Source organism: Pan paniscus, chromosome 10, assembly GCF_029289425.2.
Source record: "Pan paniscus chromosome 10, NHGRI_mPanPan1-v2.0_pri, whole genome shotgun sequence".
NCBI lineage: Eukaryota > Metazoa > Chordata > Mammalia > Primates > Hominidae > Pan > Pan paniscus.
Window position 1 is genome coordinate 7,199,744 of NC_073259.2, and position 24,150 is coordinate 7,223,893.

Below are 24,150 nucleotides of genomic sequence, written 5' to 3' on the forward strand. Positions count from 1 at the left end.
CCCGCTGTCCAGCCCTCTCCTCCTGTTTTCTCCCACTGCAGAGCTGGCTAAAGAACACTGCAGACTTGGGCCACTTTGCCCCTGCCCAGATTCCTGATTCCCGGCCTCGCGGCCCCACCGCTGTCTTCCTCTCCCCTCCCGGACTTCCTCTCGCCCCCAGCCCCAGCCCTCTGTGGCCGCGGCCTGCTCTGCCTGAGCTGCGCCTCCGGAGGTTCCGCCGCCCCTTCGCCTCCCCCTCCCCACTTCCCGCCTCCCCCTCCCCACTTCCCGCCTCCCCCTCCCCACTTCCCGCCTCCCCCTCCCCACTTCCCGCCTCCCCCTCCTCACTTCCCGCCTCCCCCTCCCCACTTCCCGCCTCCCCCTCCCCACTTCCCGCCTCCCCCTCCCCACTTCCCGCCTCCCCCTCCCCACTTCCCGCCTCCCCCTGCCCACTTCCCGCCTCCCCCTCCCCACTTCCCGCCTCCCCCTCCCCACTTCCCGCCTCCCCCTCCCCACTTCCCGCCTCCCCCTCCCCACTTCCCGCCTCCCCCTCCCCACTTCCCGCCTCCCTCCTGAGAGGTCCGCTGTCGGGAGAGAGGACTCGGTGTGTGCTCCGCTCGCCCTCCGCGAGATTCCCTCAGGGCACAAGCAGCGCTTCCCGAAGCTCGGTTAGCCCCTCACCCACCAGCTGCCCTTGGGAGGCAGGGCCGCCCCAGCCTGCCCTCCTGTCTAGGAAGGCCGTCCAGAAGCAGGAGCCCCGGGGAAAACAACTGGCTGGACGGGGCGGCCTTCAGTGTCTCTCCCAGCCTGAGTCGCTTCCCACCACCTGGGCACGAACCTGCTCTGCGATCTCCGGCAAGTTCCTGCGCCTCCTGTCGGTAAAATGCAGATCGTGGCGTCTTCCCTGTCCCCTGTGAGGATCGTGAGCCTATGCGTGTGAGGCCACCAAATCCCAATTCGTATGAACGTGCTGGAAGCAAGGGGGTCAGAGCACTTAGCGGCTCTCTCCTCTGGTGGGGAGAAAACAATGATTTTCTTAAGGACACAGTTTGATGGTGGAGGCTCGAGAGCGGCTACAGTTGGGGCCACTGGAGAGACAGAGATGGCCTCTGGAAGAGGGTGCTGAGTTATGTAGTGGCCGATTCACTGCAGGCTGCCTGCTAGATTGTAGGCTTGCTGAAGGCAGCACCAGTTATCTGTCGCACTGTTCGCTACAGAATTGTCCGCACCAAGCACAGCATGGACTCTGTTAGCAGTGCAGCAAACATTTGATGAAGGAAGGAAGGAGGGAATTAAAGGAGGAAGAAAGGAAAGGAGAAAGATAAAAAAGGAAGAAAGGAGGAAGGGAAGGAAGGAAGAAAGGAGGGAAGGGATGAAGAAAGGGAGAGAGAAGGAAAGAAAGAAAGGAGGGAAGGGATGAAGAAAGGGAGAGAGAAGGAAAGAAAGGAAGGAGGGAAGGAAGGAAGAGGAAAACAGGAGGGAAGGAAGGGGGAAAGGAAGGGAGGAAGGAAGGAAGGAGGCTGCTTAGGGGTAAAATGTCTGTAGGGAGGATGCAGCCAGGCCACGAGCTAATAGAAGGTGCAGAATGTCAAGCTGCTGAGATGGACCATGGAAGGCAAGAAGAATGAGGGAATGCCCACCCAGTCCTCAATGACAAATAATGATCTTGTTTTATTTTGCTTTTTCCTCGATCTTAATTTTTAATCCCCAATGGCTGAATGATGGTGTTCTGTGCAGACATTTGTGTTCGGATAGAGAGAAGGGGAAAGAATGCTGGGACTGGCCCACTATGGCCCTGCCCTTACAAACTAGAGGAGAGTAATTAAATGAAAACGATGACAAGGATGTACATGTAAAACATTTAAAGGCTGGGCACAGTGGCTCACGCCTGTAATCCCAGCACTTCCGGAGGCCAAGGCAGGTGGGTCACGAGGTCAGCAGTTCGAGACCAGCCTGGTCAACATGGTGAAACCCCATCTCTACTAAAAATACAAAAATTATCCAGGCGTGGTGGTGGGTGCCTGTAATCCCAGCTACTTGGGAGGCTGAGGCAGGCGAATCGCTTGACCCGGGAGGCGGAGTTTGCAGTGAGTCGAGACCATGCCATTGCACTCCAGCCTGGGTGACAGAGGGAGACTCTGTCTCAAAAAACAAACAAACAGCAACAACAAAAAACATTTAAAGACACACAAGGCCGGGCGCAGTGGCTCTTGCCTGTAATCCTAGCACTTTGGGAGGCTGAGGCAGGAGGATCGCTTGAGCCCAGGAATTTGAGACCAGCCTGGGCAACATGGTGTAAACCTGTCTCTAAAAAACATAGAAAAATTAGCTGGGCGTGGTGGTGCGCACCTGTGGTCTCAGCTACTCGGGAGGCTGAGGTGGGAGGATCACTTGAGCCCGGGAGGTCGAGCCTGCAGTGAGCTATGATCTCACCACCGTACTCCAGTCTGGGTAACGGAGCAAGACCCTGTTTCAAAAATAAAGGAAGGAAATAATAAAAAGAACACACAAAAGTAGATTCAAAATATTACACACACTTTTACACCTGTACCTCTCTCTCCATCTTTATGTATTGGAAAGCTTGAGTCCACACTGATAATCTCCAAGTCCAGGCCGACAGCATGAGTGCATTCTTGTTTTCTCCCTTTCCCTTCTCTGCCAGTAAGAAACCCGGCTCCACAGGGAGTGAAAAGAATGAAAAAGCAGCAGTAGGTCACTAAGGTCCCAGCTTCCCTGTGCCAGCCCTGCCATGGTGCCTCCAGGGATGCAGACCTGCCTGGGGCAGAGGTCTTTAAGGAGACCAAATTGGAACCAGAAGTTTCTTCAGACTGAAAGAACTCCAGGAAGTGTCAGTGGTTAGGGCAGATTTAGGATACCCTATAAATATACAGTAGGGCAAAGTTAAGTCAAGGGCCCCTGGAGCCTTCGGGGTTATGTCGAACCTCCAGGGTTCACCTGGATTAACTCTGTGGTGGCTTCCAGCTGTTGATCTCACCCTAGACCCAGGAATCTGAGGTATGATTTGAGTTAGAAATGGGAAGTAGGGGAGAAATGAAGAAAATGAGAAGGAAACAGTAAATCTATCACCACTTAAAAACATTAGTATTGATAAAATTGACTTCATGAAAATTAAAAATTTCCATGTGGCAAAAATAGCTGAGTCAAAATATAAGCAATTAACTGGGAAAATATTTGCAACACATATGACAGTTAATTTTCTTCACATGCAAAGTACACTTAAGAGTGAATAAGATAATCAGCCCCAAAGAAAAATGGGCAAAAGACCTTAAAAAACCACAGAAGAAGAAATATATCTGGCTTTCTTTTTTTTTTTTTTCGAGACAGAGTTTTTGCTCTTGTTGCCCAGGCTGTAGTGCAATGGCATGATCTCAGCTCACCGCAACCTCCACCTCCCAGGTTCAAGTGATTCTCCTGCCTCAGCCTCCCAAGTAGCTGGGATTACAGACATGTGCCAGGACGCCTGGCTAATCTTGTGTTTTTAATAGAGACGGGGTTTCTCCATGTTGGTCAGGCTGGTCTCGAACTCCCGACCTCAGATGATCCACCCACCTCGGCCTCCCAAAGTGCTGTGATTACAGGCTTGAGCCACCGCCCCCGGCCTGCCTGGCTTTCAAACACATGAGAAGGTGCTCACCCTCACTTACAATAAAAGAAATAATTCTATTATATTTCTAATACATTACCAATACATGGTTTCCAATACATAAATTCAAAGTATAAGAGGTACTTTTTATGTATTAGATGAATAAAAATTAAAAATTTTGATAAATTTGTATGTGAAAGAAGATGTGAAGAAATAGGTGTTCCATGCATCATTGGTGGAAGTAAAAATTGGTGCCCTTTCTTTGAAACTATCAAACGCACATATCTTTTGATCCAGTGAGCCCGCCTCTACAAAATTATCCTACAGACACACTCACGCATGTGCACAGAGATATCGGCACAAGAAATTTCCTGCGGCATTATTTGAGGAGCAAAGTCTAAAAGAACCTGAATGCCTGCCAGTAGGGGGAAGGGATATTAAAAATGATTATTGTGCAAAATGATGCTATATATTGTTCACAGATGTATATATGTATGTATATGACATATAAAAAATTACAGAAAGGGTGTAAATAATTTCCAATAGTGCTCCCCTCTAAGGATGGGAGGAAGGACGCAGGACTGGCCACAAAGGCCACAGAATATTTCAGACTTCATCTGTAGCATTTTACTTATTTTTATGTAAAAAAAGAAAAAAAAACAGCTATACTAAATGTTTTTTATCAACTCTGGTTGGTGGAGACTTCATTTATTACACTCTTATTTTTATGTATTTTTTCCAAAAAGCATGATACAGGGGGGTGGGTATAAGATGATATCTTTTGTGTAAAAAGAGGCCCCCTGAGCTTGTTTATGTGTAAATGTCCCTAGAAAGACAGTCAAGGTCACAGTGGCTGGTGTGGCAAAAGGCAACAAGGAAGTGGGTGAGGAGACTGGTTTTTCATTGCACGTTCTTACTGCTTATATATTTTGCCATTTGAATGTTCTGCTTACAAAGAATGATTATAAAAACAAGCAAACAGAAGGCATGCCTCCTGTGCCTGAGAGGACGGGAAGGGGAAAGAAAAGGCTTCTTTCCCTTCTCTGAAGCCTTTGCCTGAGGCCAGTGGGTAAATACTGATGCTGAGAGAGGGAGGAGAGAAAGACAGAGAGAGACAGAGACAGAGATGGAGACACACACACACACACAGACAGAGACACACAGAGATGGAAACAGGGAGAGAGAGAGACAGAGACGGACAGACAGAGACAGAGAGAGGCAGAGAGAGACAGACAGAGAGTCCCCTGAGAGGCTGGTCTGCTTTGGAAATATTCATGGTTTGCCCAGAGGAGCAAGCAATGTGGGCCAAGCTAAGAGCCTTGAGAGCTATTAACACACCAAGTAGGTAGTGACCCAGGCAGGAAAAAACACTAAGAAATGTCCAGTGTGGGCCAGGTGTGGTGGCTCATGCCTGTGCTCCCAGCACTTTGGGAGGTTGAGGAGGGAGGATCGCTCGAGGCCAGGAGCTCACGACCAGGCTGGGCAACAAAGTGAGACCCCCATCTCTCCCAAGAAGTAAAAAAAAAATTAGCCAGATATGGTGGTGCGTGCCTGTAGTCCCAGCTACTTGGGAGGGTGAGGCAGGAAGATCACTTGAGCCTGGGAGGTTGAGGCCGCAGTGAGCCATGATTGCGCCACTGCACTCCAGCCTGGGCAACAGAGGGAGATTCCATCTCAAAAAGAAAAATATATATATCCAGTGTGGCCAGGATATTTTAGGGCGAGGAGAAGGATCAGGAAGCCTCCTGGCCAGACTTTCAGCCTGCAATGCTATCCTCAATATCTGAGACTACCAAGTCCTCAACAAGAAACAAAAACTGAGGGTCCAAACGATGAAAAACAAACCGTAAAGAACTAACTACCCACTTGAATAAACTTTGAAGGCATTGCGCTAAGGGAAATGAGCTAGTCACAAAGGACGACTACTCTACGATTCCACTTATATGAGGTACTACGAATAGTCAAATTCAGAGACAGTAGAAAGGTGGCCACCAGTGGCTGGCAGGGCAGGATGGGGAGTTAGTGTTTAATGGGGACAGAGTTTCAGTTGGGAAAGAAAGAAAATTTCTGTAGATGACTGGTGGTGATGGTGGCACAAAAATGTGAGTGCACTTAATGTCGCAGAACCGTTCACTTGAGCATTTTAAAATTGTGATTTATTTTAGAGACAGGTTCTTGCTCTGTCACACAGGCTGGAGGGCAGTGGTGTGATCAGAGCTCACTATAGCGTTGAACTCCTAGGCTCAAGTGATCTTCCTGCCTCGGCCTCCCAAGGAGCTGGAACTACTTGCCCAGTGTGCCACCATGCCCAGATAATTTAAAAAAAAAACTTTTTATTTTTATTTATTTATTTTTTAGAGATGAAGTTGCTATGTTGACCAAGCTGGTTTCAAACTCCTGGCCTCAAATGATCCTCCCATCTCAGCCTCCCAAAGCTTGGGATTACAGGTGTCAGCCACTGTGCCCAGGCCTACTTAAAAATCGTTAAAATAGTATATGTTATTTTATACATATTTTACCACAATTTTAAAAATAAAAGAGTTACCCACCCAGTTGACTGACAATCCTGGTATGCCTAAAACCTTTCACTAGACATTTAACCAGTCTTCCTACCTCCTCCTGATCTTCAACTAAACCCTCCTCTGTCTTTTTCCTGTAAATTTTCTGCCAACACTGTGAAATACAACTTTGATACACACTTACATATGTTTTAAAAACACCTAATAACGGCAACAGAACTAAACTAAAAACAACAGACAACTCCTATGTGCTGGAGGCAGTGAATCTCAGGTTTCCTTCACACAAAGCGGAAATGGCCAGTAAACTCACTTTGTTTCCGCGCTGGCCAAGGGAGAAAAGCCGCACTGCAGACACCCACCCGACCCTTCGACCTCCAGACAGACACAGTGCTTTCTAACAAAACAAAAACAAACGAAAAACAACCCAACGACTTAAAACCACAAAGGAAACCTTTACCCAATCCAAGCGACCCCTTGCTTCCGTTTGGGCAGATGGCATTTCACCACTTTTTGACCTTTTAACCAGTACCCTTGCTGAATTTCTTTCCAAAGCCAGAGTCATAATACGTGACAGCGAGCATTTCTCAAGTGCTGGGCTTCAGGGAGGGCCCTGGTCTTTGGACGGTGAACAGAACTGGGGCAGAGGGAGTCCTATCTCGAGGAGATGACGCTGCTGCCCTACAGTAGCCAGCGCTGCTTTTGTAACTCTAGCGATGGCCCAATCTCTGCTTGCCCCCAGTCTGATCAGCCCTCTTTATTTTAGTCTCGCCTTTGAAATAAGTCTGGGTGACAGCCAAGATGTCCAGTAGCCAAGTCATGCTATGCCACTTCTACCAATGAGATGGTCCCTCCAGCCTCAGCCAGCAGAGACTGTCCTCTGGACCTAGAGCCCCACGAGTGGTGCCACGAGATCAGCACCTGGGGCCCCATGACCTGGAAGTGTAATTAGTTTCAGACTCAGATAGAGAAATGGAAAGTCCTGATATTGATTGGAAAGCCTAGTTATAATATTCCTAATCTGGCTTGATCCTTGTCTAAAAAGACCTTTTATTTTAGTTGTAGCTTATTTGGCTGGCAAACAGGAGCTCTGGTTTAGGGAGGAGGAATGGGAATGGGGAGAAGTAGGCTATTATAATAATTGAGTACAGTTTGAATCCTTTACACATTATGGTTTTTTTGGTTTTTTTTGTTTTTGAGATAGTCTCGCTCTGTCACCCAGGCAGGAGTGTAATGGTGTGATCTTGGCTCACTGCAACCTCCACCTCCTGGGCTCAAGCAATTCTCCTGCCTCAGCCTCCTGATCAGCTGGGACTACAGGCACCTGCCACCATGCCAGGCTAATTTTTTTGTATTTTTAGTAGAGACAGGGTTTCACTATATTGGCCAGGCTGGTCTCAAACTCCTGACCTCATGATCCACCCGTGTCAGCCTCCCAAAGTGCTGGGATTACAGGCGTGAGCCACCGCAGTTGGCCCCACATTATGTTTTTAATCACCCTCAAATAGATGCTAATAAGTTGTCAGAAACATCATGAGCTGTTGCTGGGATACAGCCCTTTCACAGCCCAAAGAGCCCCTTGACACATCTTGTTTTTTTCTGGTGAAAAAATAAGAGGACTCATTTTAGTTAGACTCATTCACAAAAACCAGGCGGGCTCATTCACAAAAACCAGGCGGGCTCATTCTAGAGTCATATGGCCTCCAAAAGCTCAGACCAGAAGCGTACCGTGCTCCTGTCACACTCTAATCTGACTCTCTTTCTGGAAGAATTTGGAGAGGTGAGTGCCAATATCATATTATTTTCTCAGGCTGAGAATTTGAGGGTGGAGGCCGGCAGGATCCTGAGGGAAAGAGAATAAACCAGAAGGAAAGGGGAGCTCGAGCTCGGCCCTTTGGTTTCCCTTGGAGGCCTTGCTTGGGGGCCAAAGGTTCTTGGCCTGCGTCCTCCCCTCCTTCTCCCTGGGCACTCATTAGCAGAGTGCCGGCCTCGCTTCCACTGCAGGCAACTCCACACTGCCCCTCGGGCATCCTCTCCCCCTTACTCACTCACAGCTCATTCGAAAAGGCTTTACTCACCAACTTTAAGTTTATTGCTTCAACTAAATTACACCTTTTTTTCATATGAAATCGCAGATGTGTTCCCAGATGGTGCCTGGCCTGGTGTTCTGAGTCATGGGTCTACGGAGGCCGCCGCACCTTGACACCTGGTGAAAGGTCGCCACAGTGCCCTCGTTTGTGATTAGCCCTTTGTAAGTGCAGTGCTCATTTTACCCTGTGGTTCTGAACAAGCAGGAATGACTGAATCCTGAAGTTGAAGTAGCATAGCTTTTCCCTGAGATTCAGATGTGTTTACTTTTACCCCTTAAAAAAAAACAACTTTATCAATACAGCTTCACAGACATCACTGCTCCCGCCCTTGCTTTTTCTAGCTTTTAAGGCTGGACGTATACCAAGCAAGCTCCCTATCACCACCAGGCCCTTGCCCAGGTCCACAACAGGGATCAGAAACTTCAGCCTAAGCCCCACTGCTGTGGCTCAGGTGCCATCAACAAGTCTTGACCAAAGCAGGAACTTTTCTAAGCTCCTAGAATGTAGTTGTCATACCTTGACTAGCTGTCATCAACTCCCTCCCCACGGAATAGTAGCTCTGCATACCTGCTGAGATCCTGCCATAAATGGTCAGGCCACCAGCAATTACACTGTTGCCACACCCTGACTTTTTTTTTTTTTTGAGATGGAGTCTTGCTCAAGGAACTTAGTACTTCATACACCACCACCCTATCTAACATGCTATTTTGCAGTGATACTTCATATCTTTACATATCCATCATCAATGTAATATACAGTTATACAGCGAATGCATGTTTAGATTTATTTAAAGCTTTATTAGTTTCTTTGCTCACCATTGCTTTCCAGTTTTTGGAGGGATCATTCTTTTTTTTCCTTTTGTGTGCATGTGTATGTGTATGAGAAACAGATCATACATGAAAAATATATGAAAAACTATGCACATATCGCAGTATTGGTGGATGAATACTATGATGTCTGAGATACATTTCAGAATAATCTGGGAGGGCAGAAAGTGAGTGACGGTGGAGATAAAATAAAATTGGTTGTGTACTAATAATTATTTAATAATTATTAAAGTTGTGGCTGGGTGCAGTGGTTCACACCTGTAATCCCAGTACTCTGGGAGGCTGAGGCAGGTGGACTGTTTGAGCCCAGGAGCTGGAGACCAGCCTGGGCAACATGGCAAAACCCTGTCTCTACTAAAACTACAAAAATTAGCTGAACGTGGTGGTATGGGCCTGTAATCCCAGCTACTCGGGAGGCTGAGGTGGGAGGATTGCTTCAGCCCTGGGGGCGGAGGTTGCAGCGGGCCAAGTCTGTGCACTGCACTCCAGCCTGGGCGACAGAGCAAGACCCAGTCTAAAAAGAAAAAAAAAGAAAAACTGAATTTGTGTACTGATACTTATTTAATAATTATTAAAGCTGTGGGCCGGGTGCGGTGGCTCACGCCTGTAATCCCAGCACTTTGGGAGGCCGAGACGGACGGATCACGAGGTCAGGAGATCGAGACCATCTTGGCTAACACGGTGAAACGCCATTTCTACTAAAAATACAAAAAATTAGCCGGGCGTGTTGGCGGGCGCCTGTAGTCCCAGCTACTCGGGAGGCTGAGGCAGGAGAATGGCGTGAACCTGGAAGGTGGAGCTTGCAGTGAGCTGAGATCGCGCCACTGCACTCCAGCCTGGGTGACACAGCGAGACTCCGTCTCAAAAAAAAAAAAAAAAAAAGCTGTGTACTAATAACTATTAAAGCTGGAGTATAGATACAGGGAGCTAGCTCTATTTTTGTATGTGTTTGAAATTTTTGTATGTGTTTGTATGTGTTTGAAATTTTGTATGTGTTTGAAATTTTACATGTTAAAGGATATAGAAAAAAGTAAAAGGTCCTGGGGCTCAATGTTCACTCTGCAGCTGACGAGTTGTGTCACTTTTTTTTTTTTTTTTTGAGATGGAGTCTTGCTCTGTCACCAGACTAGAGTGCAGTGGTGGGATCTTGGCTCACTGCAACCTCTGCCTCCTGGGTTCAAGCGATTCTCCTGCCTCAGCCTCCGGAGTAGCTGGGATTACAGGTGCACACCACCACGCCCAGCTGATTTTTGTATTTTTAGTACAGAAAGGGTTTCACCATGTTGGCCAGGATAGTCTCCATCTCTTGACCTCAACTGATCTGCCCGCCTTGGCCTCCCAAAGTGCTGGGATTACAGGTGTGAGCAACCGCACCAGGCCCGAGCTGTGTCACTTTTTATAAGTCACTTCCTTCCTCTGCACCTTGGTTTCTTTCTCTCTAAAATAATGCAGTTGGACTAGACAATCATTTAAGATCCCTTCCTGCTTTGACAGGGTGAGATATCATTCATCTTTTGTGTTGTTTCTGTTATTTTGTTTTTTACTAAGATAAAATTTACATCCCATATAATTTGCCATTTTTTCTTCTTTTTTTTTTGAGATGGAGTCTCACTGTCACCCAGGCTGGAGTGCAGTGGCGCAGTCTCAGCTCACAGCAACCTCTACCTCCCAGGTTCAAGCGATTCTCCTGCCTCAGCCTCCTGAGTAGCTGGGATTACAGGCACCTGCCCCAACGCCTGGCTAATTTTTGTATTTTTAGTAGAGACGGGGTTTCACCATGTTGGCCAAGCTGGTCTTGAACTCCTGACCTCAAGTGATTTGCCTGCCTCGGCCTCCCAAAGTGCTAGGATTACAGGCGTGAGCCACTGTGCCCAGCTGTGAAGTGGTATCTCATTGTGATTTTGACTTTCATTTCCCTAATGACTAATGACATTGGACATTTTTCATGCCCTCTTATAGATCTTCTTTGAAGAAAAGTCTATTCAAATCTTTTGCCCATTTTTAGATTGAGTTATTTATTTATTTATTTATTTATTTTGAGACAGAGTCTCAGTCTGTTCTCCAGGCTGGAGTGCAGTGGTACGATCTCAGCTTACTGCAACCTCTGCCTCCCAGGTTCAAGTGATTCTCCTGCCTCAGCCTCCCAAGTAGCTGAGACTGCAGGTGCCTGCCAGTATGCCTGGCTAATTTTTATATTTTTGTAGAGATGGGGTTTCACCATGTTGGCCAGGCTGGTCTTGAACTCCTGACCTGTGACCCGCCCTCCTCAGCCTCCCAAAGTAATGGGATTACAGGCGTCAGCCACCACGCCCAGCCGAGTTATTTATCTTTTTATTGTTGAGGTATAGGAGCTCTTTATATATTCTAGATATAAAACCCTTATTAAATACATGATTTGTAAATATTTTCTCCCATTTTGGGTTGTTTTTTCACTTTCTTGATACATAACAGCCTTTACTTTTGGTGAAACCTAATTTATCTAATTATCCTTGGTTGCTTGCATTTTAGGTATTATACCTAAGAAATGATTGACTATTCCAATATCACAAATATTTACCCCTATATTTTCTTCTAAGAATTTTTATAGTTTTTGCTCTTACATTTAGGTCTTTGATCATTTGAGTTTATTTTTGTATATAGTGTGAAGGTGTGAATTTAGGGGGTCTAAATTCACTATTTTGCATATGTATATCTGTTGTCCAAGCACCATTTGTTGAAAAGACTGACCTTTCCCCACTGAACGGTCTTGCCACTCTTGTCAGAGATTGACCATGGATGTATCAGCTTACATCTGGACTCTCCATTCTATTGCATTGAAATACATGTTTATTTTTATGTCAGTACCACACTGTCTTCATTAGTGTAGCTTTAAAGTAAGTTTTGAAATTGGGAAGTGTGAGCCCTCTAACTTTTATCTGCTTTTTCAAGATTATTTTGGTTATTCTGGGTCCTTGCTTTTCCATGTGAGTTTTAGGATCACTTTGTCTATTTCTGCAAAAAAAAAAAAAAGTAGTTGGAATTCATGAATCTTTAATTCACACCAAACTCCTCACTACAATGTCCTCTATGAGAACTAGCACATTGTCTAACTTGGTCATTGTTGTATCTCCAACACCTAGCACAGGCCTGACCTAGAGTAAGCTCTTAATATTTAATGCATGAATGGCAAGAAAAAAAAGCACAGTTTAGAGAACAGCAATAAAATGTACCCAAAGGAACATTACCATACCTCAGAAGCCACCTGCATGCCACTCCATGATGAACTTCTCCATCATTTCTTTTTTTTTGAGACAGAGTCTCACTCTGTCACCCAGGCTGGAGTGCAGGGGCGTGATCTCGGCTCACTGCAACCTCTGCTTCCCAGGTTCAAGCAATTCTCCCACCTCAGCCTCCTGAGTAGCTGGGACTACAGGCTCACACCAGCACACCCGGCTAATTTTTGTATTTTTAGTAGAATCGGGGTTTCGCCATTTGGCCAGGCTGGTCTTGAACTCCTTACCTCAGGTGATCCACCTGCCTCGGTCTCCCAAAGTGCTGGGATTACAGGCGTGAGCCACCGCGCCTGGATCCCTCCATCATTTCTTTGCTTTTAAAAAAATAACGAACTGTGGCCAAGCGGAGGCAGGTGGATCACCTGAGGTCAAGAGTTCGCGACCAACCTGACCAACATGCTAAAACCCCGCCTATACTAAAAATACAAAATTAGCCAGGCGTGGTGACACATGCCTGTAATCCCAGCTACTCGGGAGGCTGAGGCAGGAGAATCGTTTGAACCCGGGGGGGCGGAGGCTGCAGTGAGCTGAGATCACATCACCACACTCCAGCCTGAGTGACAAAGCAAGACTCCGTGTCAAAAAATAAATAAATAGGCCGGCATGGTGGCTCAGGCCTGTAATCCCAGCACTTTAGGAGGCCGAGGCAGACGGATCATGAGGTCAGGAGATTGAGACCATCCTGGCTAACATGTGAAACCCCGTCTCTACTAAAAATACAAAAAATTAGCTGGGCATGGTGGCGGGCACCTGTAGTCCCAGCTACTTGGGAGGCTGAGGCAGGGGAATCACTTGAACCCAGAAGGTGGAGGTTGCAGTGAGCTGACATCACACCACCACACTCCACCAGCCTGGGCGACACAGCGAGACTCTGTCTCAAAAAAAAAAAATAAAAATAAAAAAAAAATAAATCAATAGCACCTTATTTATTTATTTGGGTTATTTCCAGGCTTTTGCTATAATAAATCATGATGTTGTTACATATTTCCTTATGTCCCTCATACAGGAGGTTCTATGCCTAGCAGTGGAATTCTGGGGTCTTAGGATATGCACGTATTCAACTATACTTGGTAATCCAAACCTTGCTCCAAAGTGGGTATACAAATTTACATTTCCATCCAAAGTAGGTGAGAATTCTTACCATTGTTCTTTCCTTCTGGGTTCAGTTTTCTTCTTCTGCAAGTATACACTTTAGCTCTTTTTTTTGTTTTTTTTTTCAGAGAGGAACCGAATGTTAAACTCTCCTGGTCTTTGTTTTATTGAAAATGTCTTTATTTTATTGAAAACATCTTTATTTTGTTTGCACTCTTGAGTGAGAACTTCTATGAATATAGAATTCTAGATTGATAATGTTTTTGTTTTTTTCTCAATACTTTGAAAATACTATTTCATTATCTTTGGGCCTTTATTGTTGGATTTAATTGTAGTTCTTTTGTCTTCTGTCTCTGGTAGCTTCTAAGATTTTTGTCTGTGGTGCCTGCAATTTCACCATGATACGTCTAGGTGTAAATTTCTTCTTGTTTATTGGTTTGGCACTTGTCATGATTTCTGAGTCTGAGGATTCATATCTTTCATCAATTCTCGGAATTTTTTTTTAATTCTGGGAAATTATCAGTGATGATCTCTTGAATATTTATGATCCTCCGTTCTCTCCTTTTCTCCTTCTGGATTACCTATGAGTGTTACAGTAGACATATTATCCTCCTTGCTTCCAAATCTCTCTCTTTTTTTTTTTCCCTAGACAGAGTCTTGCTCTGTCACCCAGGCTGGAGTGCAGTGGCGTGATCTTGGCTCACTGCAACCTCTGCCTCCCAGGTTCAAGCAATTCTCCTGCCTCAGCCTCCCGAGTAGCTGGGATTACAGGTGTGTACCACCACGCCTGGCTGATTTTTGTATTTTTAGTAGAGATGGGGTTTCACCATATTGGCCAGGCTGGTCTCAAACTCCTGACCTAAAATATCCACCCGGCTCGGCCTCCCAAAGTGTTGGGATTACAGGGGTGAGCCACCGCGCCTGGCCGCCAAATCTCTATTTTCTCTTTCTCATTTTATGCTGTCTTCTGGGTAGATTCATCCAGCTGATTTAGCTGTGTCGAATCTGCCGTTTAACTTATTCACTAAGTTTTATTTATAATTTCTGGAAGTTTGATTGTTTTGCATTTCTACCTGTTCTTATTTCATTCACTCTTGTTTATTCTTGCATTTCTTCTTTTACACATTTTAAATGTGTAAAAATACACATACACATTAAAAATACTAACTTTATCGTATATCCTCTATCATATTGTTCTAAAAGTAAACCTTAAGCTCACATAAGGCACAGGCTCATGGTTATTAATTCCTCAGGGAAGGTTTTTTTTTTTCCCCTTGTCCCCTACCTTCTAGAGCAAATGAAGCTTGAATTCACAGGTACTGTAGTGGTCTTGGTTCCCTTTGTGTTTCAGGCACCTGGTTATTTAACTTTCTTTCTTGAGTGTTCAGCTTTGTATTTATTTTAGTTTTTAGAGACAGAATCTCATTCTGTCACCCAGGCTGGAGTGTAGTGGCATATCCATAGCTCACTGCAACCTCAAACTACTGGGTTCAAGAGATCCTCCCACCTCAGTCTCCCAAGGAGCTAGGCCTACAGGTACATGCCACCATGCTTGTTTTGTAGAGATGGGGGTCTTGCTATGTTGTCTAGGTTGGTCTCGAACTCCTGGCTTCAAGTGATCCTCCTGCCTTGGGCTCCCAAAGTGTGCTGGGATTACAGGCAGGAGCTACTGCACCCAACCTGGCTTTTTTTTTTCCCCCTGAGATGGAGTCTCACTCTATCGCCCAGGCTGGAGTGCAGTGGTGCGATCTCGGCTCACTGCAACCCCCCGCTCCCGGGTTCAAGCGTTTCTCTTGCCTCAGCCTCCCAAGTAGCTGGGATTACAGGTGCCCGCCACCACACCTGGCTAATTTTTGTATTTTTAGTAGAGATGGGGTTTCACCATGTTGGCCAGGCTAGTCTTAAACTCCTGACCTCGTGATCTGCCCGCCTTGGCCTCCCAAACTGCTGGGATTACAGGTGCGAGCCACCCCGCCTGGCCCTGGCTTTGTATTTAAAAGAAGGCTTATTGAGTTTACTCAGCAGTTGTAGGTGTTTGTAGCAGGATAATTTTCAGATTATCTGGTCTGCCCATTTGTTAAACTTGAAATATATTAATTAACTCTATGTTTTCATTAAGCCATTTTTTATTATGGTAAAATACACATACCATAAAAATTATTAATTAACATTTAATAGGATGGGTAAAGTTGCAGACAGAGAGCCCATTTCAGTCGTGCCACTGCACTCCAGCATGGGCAACAGAGCGAGACTCTCTCTCTCTCAAAAAAGAAGAGCCCATTTTAGTTGCTGTGTGAGGAAGGACTTCGTAATAGGCTAGTAGGAAGCAAAGGATTTCCAAGGAATGAGAGAGAGGCAGAAAGTGAAGAATATATTCTGGGAATGGTAAATAGTTGGTTTGGCAGGACCTTGGTACATGGTACATGTAATAATAATGTGAGTGAATTTCTGAAATAGTAAGTTAGGGCCAGATTGTGGAGAGCCTTGGATTTCAGCTTAAAGGAATTCGGACTTTGAGAGCTTTTGAAAGTTTTTGAACTTAACTCGTTTTGAAAGTTGGTCTTGGCAGCAGTAGATGGAGTGGATTGGAGGGTGTTGAGATTGACGACAGGGAGACCTATTAGGAACATATTGCAGTAGTCCAGGGAGGCATGAAGGCACATAATAGGGATAAGGTCTGACAAAGGCTCAGAGCTGTTGAAATGACCAAAGCATAATTGTAGTTATTAACCAAATTGGGGACAAGAGGAGATGCCAATACAGACATATGACAGCATTCTCTAGAGTAAGTCACTTCCCAGCGGAATAGCATTATGAACTCTTAGAGACTTGCTGGTGTCTTCTAATGAAGTCACATGCTGTTTATAAAATGTCGGCAAATTGGCCTATTGAGCCAGCCAGAGCCCTCCTTTGATCTGAACCCAGACTTGAAAAAGCATGCGTCAGTGCAATTTGAAAAACAGTATTAAAATAGAGAAAGTAGAGTAAAACAGATAGATCTGTAGCTCTACAGAGTATAAACAACCGTTTTTAGCATCAGCCCAAAGAGTTTTAAGTGGTCTCCCGTTATTTGCTTCTACCGTTAATAAGATCTTCTAAAATCATTGCTCTGGACTTTCAATCTTCAAATTTCTTAGCAGGACAATTTAATCACCTATTTCTATTGGGTTATATATCTTTTTTTTTTTTTTGAGACAGAGTCTTGCTCTGTTGCCCAGGCTGCAGTGCAGTGGCGCCATCTCGGCTCACCGCAACCTCCGCCTCCCGGGTTGAAACAATTGTCCTGCCTCAGCCTCCTGAGTAGCTGGGATTACAGGCATGCACCACCACGCCCAGCTACTTTTTGTATTTTTAGTAGAGACCGGGTTTCACCATGGTGCTCAGGCTGGTCTCAAACTCCTTACCTTGTGATCTGCCTGCCTTGGCCTCCCAAAGTGCTGGGATTACAGGCATGAGCCACCGCACCCAGCCTGGGTTTTATATCTAGTTAGCATGGTGACAACCCAGATAACTTGGTTTGCATTTGTTTTCCCATTGCTCTAGTATGTTCCAAGGTCGCTTTCATATATATCCTGTGTGTGAATTCCCCTTTCCCAAATTGTTGTGGATTGTATCATAACTTGTCAATTAGCTAAATGTAAATGAGCATCAGCTTTCTAGAGATTTAATTTTTTTTAGCATTTAATTGCTGAATGGAAAGCAATAGCACTATGAAGCCAAGAAGTTATTTGGAGAAGAACTTGAATTACTTGATTCTGAGGATGGGTAATCAAAATGTGATTGTGAAGAAATGGAGTTATTATATATGTTATATATAATTTATTACATATATATTTAAAACTTGAATGATATATTGAAATTACATTGAGCGTACTACTAAAAAGCATTCAGATACACTTGGCTCCCTTTTTCCCCTTTCCTTCCTTCTATTAACAATTATTGAGCACTCAGTGTGGGCCAGGCACTGTGTTATATGCTGCAAGTTATAGTGGTTTATTCTTCAATTTTGAAATAATTTGGCAGTTGATAAAAATCTTTAAAGTTTGTTTTTTTAAAAATAGTCAGTTCTGGCCGGGCGCGGTGACTCACGCCTGTAATCCCAGCACTTTGGGAGGCCAAGGTGGGTGGATCACCTGAGGTCGGGAGTTCGAGATTAGCCTGGCTAACAGGGTGAAACCCTGTCTCTACTAAAAATGCAAAATTAGCTGGGCATGGTGGTGCACACCTGTAATCCCAGCTACTCGGGAGGCTGAGGCAGGAGAATTGCTTGAACGGGGGAGGTGGAGGTTGCAGTGAGCTGGAATTGTGCCACTGCACTCTAGCCTGGGCGACAGAGTAAGACTCCGTCTCAAAAAAAGTCAGTTCTTGGATTTTGATGACATGGTACTATGTAGGGCTTACAGGGTTATTAGTGCCCTGAGTCCACACTTCACAGAGTTATTAGATTTAAATTTTCAAATTTTATTTTAGAGACAGGGTCTTTTTCTGTTGGCCAGACTGGAGTGCAGTGGTGCAATCATAGCTGACTGAAGCCTGGAACTCCTGGGCTCAAGCAATCCTCCCACTTCAGCCTCCTGAGTAGGTCGGACTACAGGTATGCACCACTATGCCTGGCTAGTTAAAAAAAAATTTTTTTTTGTAGAGACAAGGGCCTTACCATTTGCCCAGGCTGGTACTGAACTCCTAGGTTCAGGCAATCTTCCCACCTCGTCTTCCCAAAGTGTTGGGATTACAGGCATGAGCCACCTTGCCCGGCCTCATCATTAGACTTAAAGATCTTTTCGTCTTTGGTAGTTGTTTTACAATTTTAAACAACTAGTGGCTGTAGTAGGCATTCTTAACCAGGAATAAAGTCGTAAATGTAAATGTATGGTCTCAGAGGAGCAGGGGCAGTCCTCTGTGAATCTGTAAATATTTGGTGTATATAGTTATTTTTCTGAGGGTATAGATGCTCAAAGGAGCCTATAACCCAAAAAAGGTTCAGAGCAACTGTTTGCCTTGCTTCATTCAGCTTCCAGAATAGTGGCCTTTGTTACGTAGACTAGTGACTATGTGCTTGGGCATTACAGTCACACTCCCTGTATTTGAATCCTGGCTCTGCTATGTAATAGCTGTGTGACCTTAAACAAGTCATTTAACCCCCTGTGCCTCAGTTTCCTCATCTGTAAAATGGTGATAACAATAGTATTTATGTCATGGCGTTGTGGTGAGGATTACATGAGTTAACGTATATAAATTACTCAGAAAATGCTCAGCACATAGTAAATATTCTATACATATATCAGCTATTGTTATTATAATAATTACATGGGTATGGCATTGATGGTAATGATGGTGAAAACCATGATGACTTCTGCCTTCCTGAAGCCACTTAAGAGTGAGTAACAACAGCCAAAGTTACTTAGGAATAAAAGATTAAAAAAAAAAAAAGGAGCATGACAATGGACGGCCACAATAAATGTTACCCAGCTGGTCATTCTAGGAAAAGCTGACACCGCCCTTCCCTTCCTGTTCTAGTTTATGGCCAGCCAGGCTCTGAAGGTTCGATAGTCTGACTCAACCACTGAGAGGAATGTATTCCAGTTGAAGCACAGTGGCAAGAGCAATTTGTTTTTTAGATTTAGCTGAAATATATTCTGATTCTATTTTTTAGCCTTGGATGGAACTGGCTGTTTGGCACGGTTTGTTTTTTCCCCATGGAATGTGTGTTGTTGATGCTCTACCATGATAGACAGCAAGTGGGGAAATGGGAACTTTTATTAGCTGACCTAAAGCTCATCTCTCCTAGTTCTGCCACAAAACACTCTGGCAGTCTTAAGAGACATGTCCTGTATCTCCATCTCCACCTACTGACCTCCCCAGCTGAAAGGGTTAGGCAAAGTAAATCAGCTTAGAATTTATTCCAAAGGTCTTTGACTTTTTCTAGCTTTTAATGACCAAAGTTTTCAGATAATTGAGTTTCAGGGCTATCTGATCACCTTTGTTGGGTCAATTTTGCCTCTCCTCAAATGCCTGAGAATGATGTTTTTTCATGTATTATTTTTGGGGTCTCTACTTTTTTTCTTTATCCCTTCCTTGCACAAATAACTGCCAGTTCCTGAAGCCACTGCCCCCAGGAATTTGCTTCCTGTAACAACAGGTACTTCTCTGTCTGGGCTCTCCCTCTGGAAAAAGCTCATTCAAGGATCCCCTGATTCCAAAGTGCCAAGTAGAAATTGTATAAATTGAATTAATTCAGATGCTGTGTATCAGGCTTAAAATCCAATAGATATGTAGGTAATTGTCTGAATATTTTCCGCAGTAAAAGACTGAAGTCTAAGGTCTAACTCCCATTGCAGTACATAAATTGCAGGGCCCAGTGCAAAGGGAAAACGAAGGGTCTCTTATTCAAAAGTTATTAAAAATTTCAAGACAGTAACAACAGAGCATCAAACCAAGAATAGGGGCCAGGCGCGGTGGCTCATGCCTGTAATCCCAGCACTTTGGGAGGCCGAGGTGGGCAGATCACCTGAGGTCAGGAGTTCGAGACCAGCCTGGCCAACATGGTGAAACCCCATCTCTACTAAGAATACAAAAAATTAGCTGGGTGTGGTGGTGCATACTTGTAATACCAGCTACTTGGGAGGCTGAGGCAGGAGAATCGCTTGAACCTCAGAGGCAGAGGTTGCAGTGAGGTGAGATCGCACCATTGCATGACAGCCTGGGCAAGAAGAGCGAAATGCGGTCTCAAAAAAAAAAAACACAAAAAACAAAACCCAAACATAGGGCACTTTCGAGTACAGGGCCCTGAGCAACTAACTGCATAGGTCATCCACCTAGGAAGCCAGGCCTGCATGGAGCCCACGAATCAGAATCTTTGGAATCTGACTGGAAAAAAAAAAAATCTGACTTTTGGGGCCTACCAGAATCTCTGGGATAATATCCGGGAATTGCCTTTTTTTTTTTTTTTTTTTTTAAATACAGGATCTTGCTCTGTTGCTCAGGCTGGAGTGCAGTGGCTTGATCATGGCTCACTGCAGCCTCAATCTCCTGGGCTGAAGCAAACCTCCAACCTCAGCCTTCCAAGTAGCTGGGACTACAGGTGTGCTCACACTGGTTATTTTTAAAAGGGTCTCACTATGTTGCTCAGGCTGGTCTCGAACTCCTGGACTCAAGTGATCCTCCCGCCTCAGCCTCCCAAAGTGCTGGGATTACAGGTGTGAGCCACCGTGCCCAGCCGGAATTAACATTCTTAATAAGCTCTCTAGATGTTGACTTTTGAGAATCTCACACCTATTTTCTTCATTTGCTTGGGAAGAAGAAAGAGCAATGTTGGGTTTTTGTTTGTTTGTTGTTTGTTTGTTTTTGAGATGGAGTCTCGCTCTGTTGCCCAGGCTAGAGAGCAATGGCGCAGTCTCAGCTGACTGCAACTTCTGCCTCCCAGGTTCAAGCAATTCCCCTGCCTCAGCCTCCGGAGTAGCTGGGACTACAGGTGCACCACCATGCCTGGCTAATTTTTTTGTATTGTTTAGTAGAGACAAGGTTTCACCATGTTGGCCAGGATGGTCTTCATCTCCTGATCTTGTGATCTGTCCGCCTTGGCCTCCAAAAGTGCTGGGATTACATGCATGAGCCACTATGCCTGGATCATTTTTTTTTTTTAAGAGACAGAGTCACCCTCTGTCACCCAGGCTGGAGGGCAGTGGCATGATCATAGCTCAATGTAGTATCGATCTTCTGGGCTCAAGTGATCCTCCCACCTCAGCCTCCTGAGTAGCTGGGACTACAGGTGTGTGCCAGCCACCATGCCTGGCTTTTTATTTTAATTTCTGTAGAGATGGAGTCTCACTATGCTGCCCAGGCTGGTCTTGAACTCCTGGGCTCAAGTGATCCTCCTGCCTTGGCCTTCCAAAGTGCTGGAATGACAGGTGTGAGCCACCATGCCTGGCCAATTATCTTTTCTTTTCTTTTCTTTTCTTTTTTCTGAGACAGAGTCTGGTTCTGTTGCCCAGGCTGGAGTACAGTGGTGGGAACTCAACTCACTTCAGCCTTCGCCTCCTGGTTTCAAGCAATTCTTGTGCCTCAGCCATGGAGTAGCTGGGATTATAGGTGTGTGCCACCATGCTTGGCTAATTTTTGTATTTTTATTAGAGACAGGGTTTCGACATGTTGGCCAGGCTGGTCTCAAACTCCTAACCTTAAGTGATCTGCCCACCTCTGCCTCTCAAAGCGAGCCACTGTGCCTGGCCCCAATTCTCTTTTAAAAGTGTTCAGCTTGCTTTCCTAGATGGGCAACTGACAGCACTTATGTTGCATCTCTAGCAGCATTGCTTTCCTAGATGGGCAACTGACAGCACTTATGTTGCATCTCTAGCAGCATTTCTTTCCTAGATGGGCAACTGACAGCACTTATGTTGCATCTCTAGCAGCATTTCTTTCCTAGATGGGCAACTGACAGCACTTATGTTGCATCTCTAGCAGCATTGCTTTCCTAGATGGGCAACTGACAGCACTTATGTTGCATCTCTAGCAGCATTGCTTTCCTAGATGGGCAACTGACAGCACTTATGTTGCATCTCTAGCAGCATTGCTTTCCTAGATGGGCAACTGACAGCACTTATGTTGCATCTCTAGCAGCATTGCTTTCCTAGATGGGCAACTGACAGCACTTATGTTGCATCTCTAGCAGCATTGCTTTCCTAGATGGGCAACTGACAGCACTTATGTTGCATCTCTAGCAGCATTGCTTTCCTAGATGGGCAACTGACAGCACTTATGTTGCATCTCTAGCAGCATTGCTTTGAGCTCTTTTACTCTTTTTCTGTTTTCCTCTTTCTCCCCTATCCTCTTTTGTTTTACGCTTGTCTTGGACCTGCCCACAATACCTCAGGTGTGGCTAGACTTGGCTGACGACATCCAAGGCATATGAGATTATTAGAGAAAGTTTGAGGGGAAGGAGTAAGACTTTTGATAGTCTGGATTTTTCATTAAGAATTTTATTTTTGCTATAGCCTGCTTTTCCTACCCAGTTTTGCTTTTGCTTCTAATCTAAACCAAAAGAAAAGAAAAAAAAATTTTGAGAAACGAAGTTATGAGAACAATCTCAACCCCTACCTCAGTGATTATTTAGTCACAATCATTGGAATTCAATTCCAGATCAGTTCTTCTTCCTCCACAGTAAATGCCTGCCAGTCCTTGCAACTTATTTCTGCAAATTGTCACTTCACCAGATTGTGACCTCAAGGGCTCAGGGATTCATCCTGTATAACTTGATGAAAGTATTTATATCAAACTATCCTGACTAAACCTGGTCCTGAGTTCTGAGTTTAGCTATACATCATTGAGATATTGCAAGGTTAATAAACCTCTTTAGATTATGGATTTAAAATTTTAGCACAACAAATAAAATGCTCTTTTTTTGGCTTACAGTTCTGTGTGTGTGGGTGAGCGCATAAGCAGTCACTGAGTAGAACAGATGCTGTCTTGAATTTTTCCTTAATAAAAAGATGACAGATTTTTAATTACTGGGTGCTTCTAAATTACTTAAGAAATGACATTTTTCTTTATTGATCTCACCTGTATTTCCTGTTTTTCCGTCGCTGTAGCTTCTAATACACATCTTTATTACTCTCTATTTTTAAGGTAATGAAAACTTTGTGTTTCTATTTTCATTCTCACAGCAAAGAAGAGATTAAATGGAAACAACCCTTTATAACTTTGAAATATTATGTAATCCTGGCATTCTTAAAAGAATTTTTTGCTTGCCTTTTACTTTGGCAAAATACTTGTATCTAAAGATATATAAAGAACACTGATGGCCAGGCATGGTGGCTCACGTCTGTAATCCAAGCACTTTGGGAGGCCGAGGCAGGCAGATCACTTGAGGTCAGAAGTTCGAGACCAGCATGGTCAACATGGTGAAACCCTGTCTCTACTAAAAATACAAAAATTAGCCTGGTGTGGTGGCACACACCTGCGATTCCAGCTATTTGGGAGGCTGAGGTATAAGAATTGCTTGAACCCAGGAAGCGGAGGTTGCGGTGAGTAGAGATTGCGCCACTGCACTCCAGCTTGGGTGAAAAAGTGAGACTCTGTCTCAAAAAAAAAAAAAAAAAAAGAACACTTACGGCTCAATAATAAGAGGGAAAACAACCCCATTTTAAAAAATAGGTAAAAAGTTTGAACAGACACATCACAAAAGAAAATATAAGAAAGGCCAATAAACACATGAAAAGTCTCAACATCATTAACAATCAGAAAAAGGCAAATTAAAACCACAATGAGATAACACTGACATACCCACTAGAATAGCTAAAATAAAAAATTTGACAATACTAAGGGTTAGCAAGGATGTGGAATAACTGGAAATCTCATATATTGCTGGCGAGGGTGTAAAATGGGGAAACAATTTGGCAGTTTCTCATAAAGTTAAACATAAACTTAAATGATTTTGCTAATTCACCCCTCTTATCAAAAGTAAATGAAAACACATGTCCTCTAAAGATTTGTACATAAATGTTCACAATAGCTTTATTTATAACAATCAGGGACTAGACGTTGGGCACAGTGGCTTACATTTGTAATCCCAGCACTTTTGGAGGCCAACATGGGAGGATCGCTTGAGGCCAAGAGTTTGAGGACAGCCTGGGCAATTTAGCAAGACCCTGTCTTTACAAAAAATAATAAAATTAGCAAGGCATGGTGGCACATGCCTGTAGTCCCTGCTACTTGGGAGGCTGATATAGGAGGATTGTTTGTGCTCAGGAGATCAAGGCTGCAGTGAGGTACGAC

General features: G+C 44.6%; 1 protein-coding gene across 1 annotated transcript in view; it reads left to right on the forward strand.

Moving 5' to 3' along the window:
* Positions 1–540: 540 nt before the first annotated feature.
* The window catches only part of ADIPOR2 (adiponectin receptor 2), a 129,679-nt gene continuing 106,069 nt past the window's right edge, over positions 541–24,150 (forward strand). The window contains exon 1 of the mRNA XM_034935156.3: positions 541–834. The gene's annotated coding sequence lies outside the window, so the exon portion shown is untranslated. The remainder of the gene's footprint in view (positions 835–24,150) is intronic.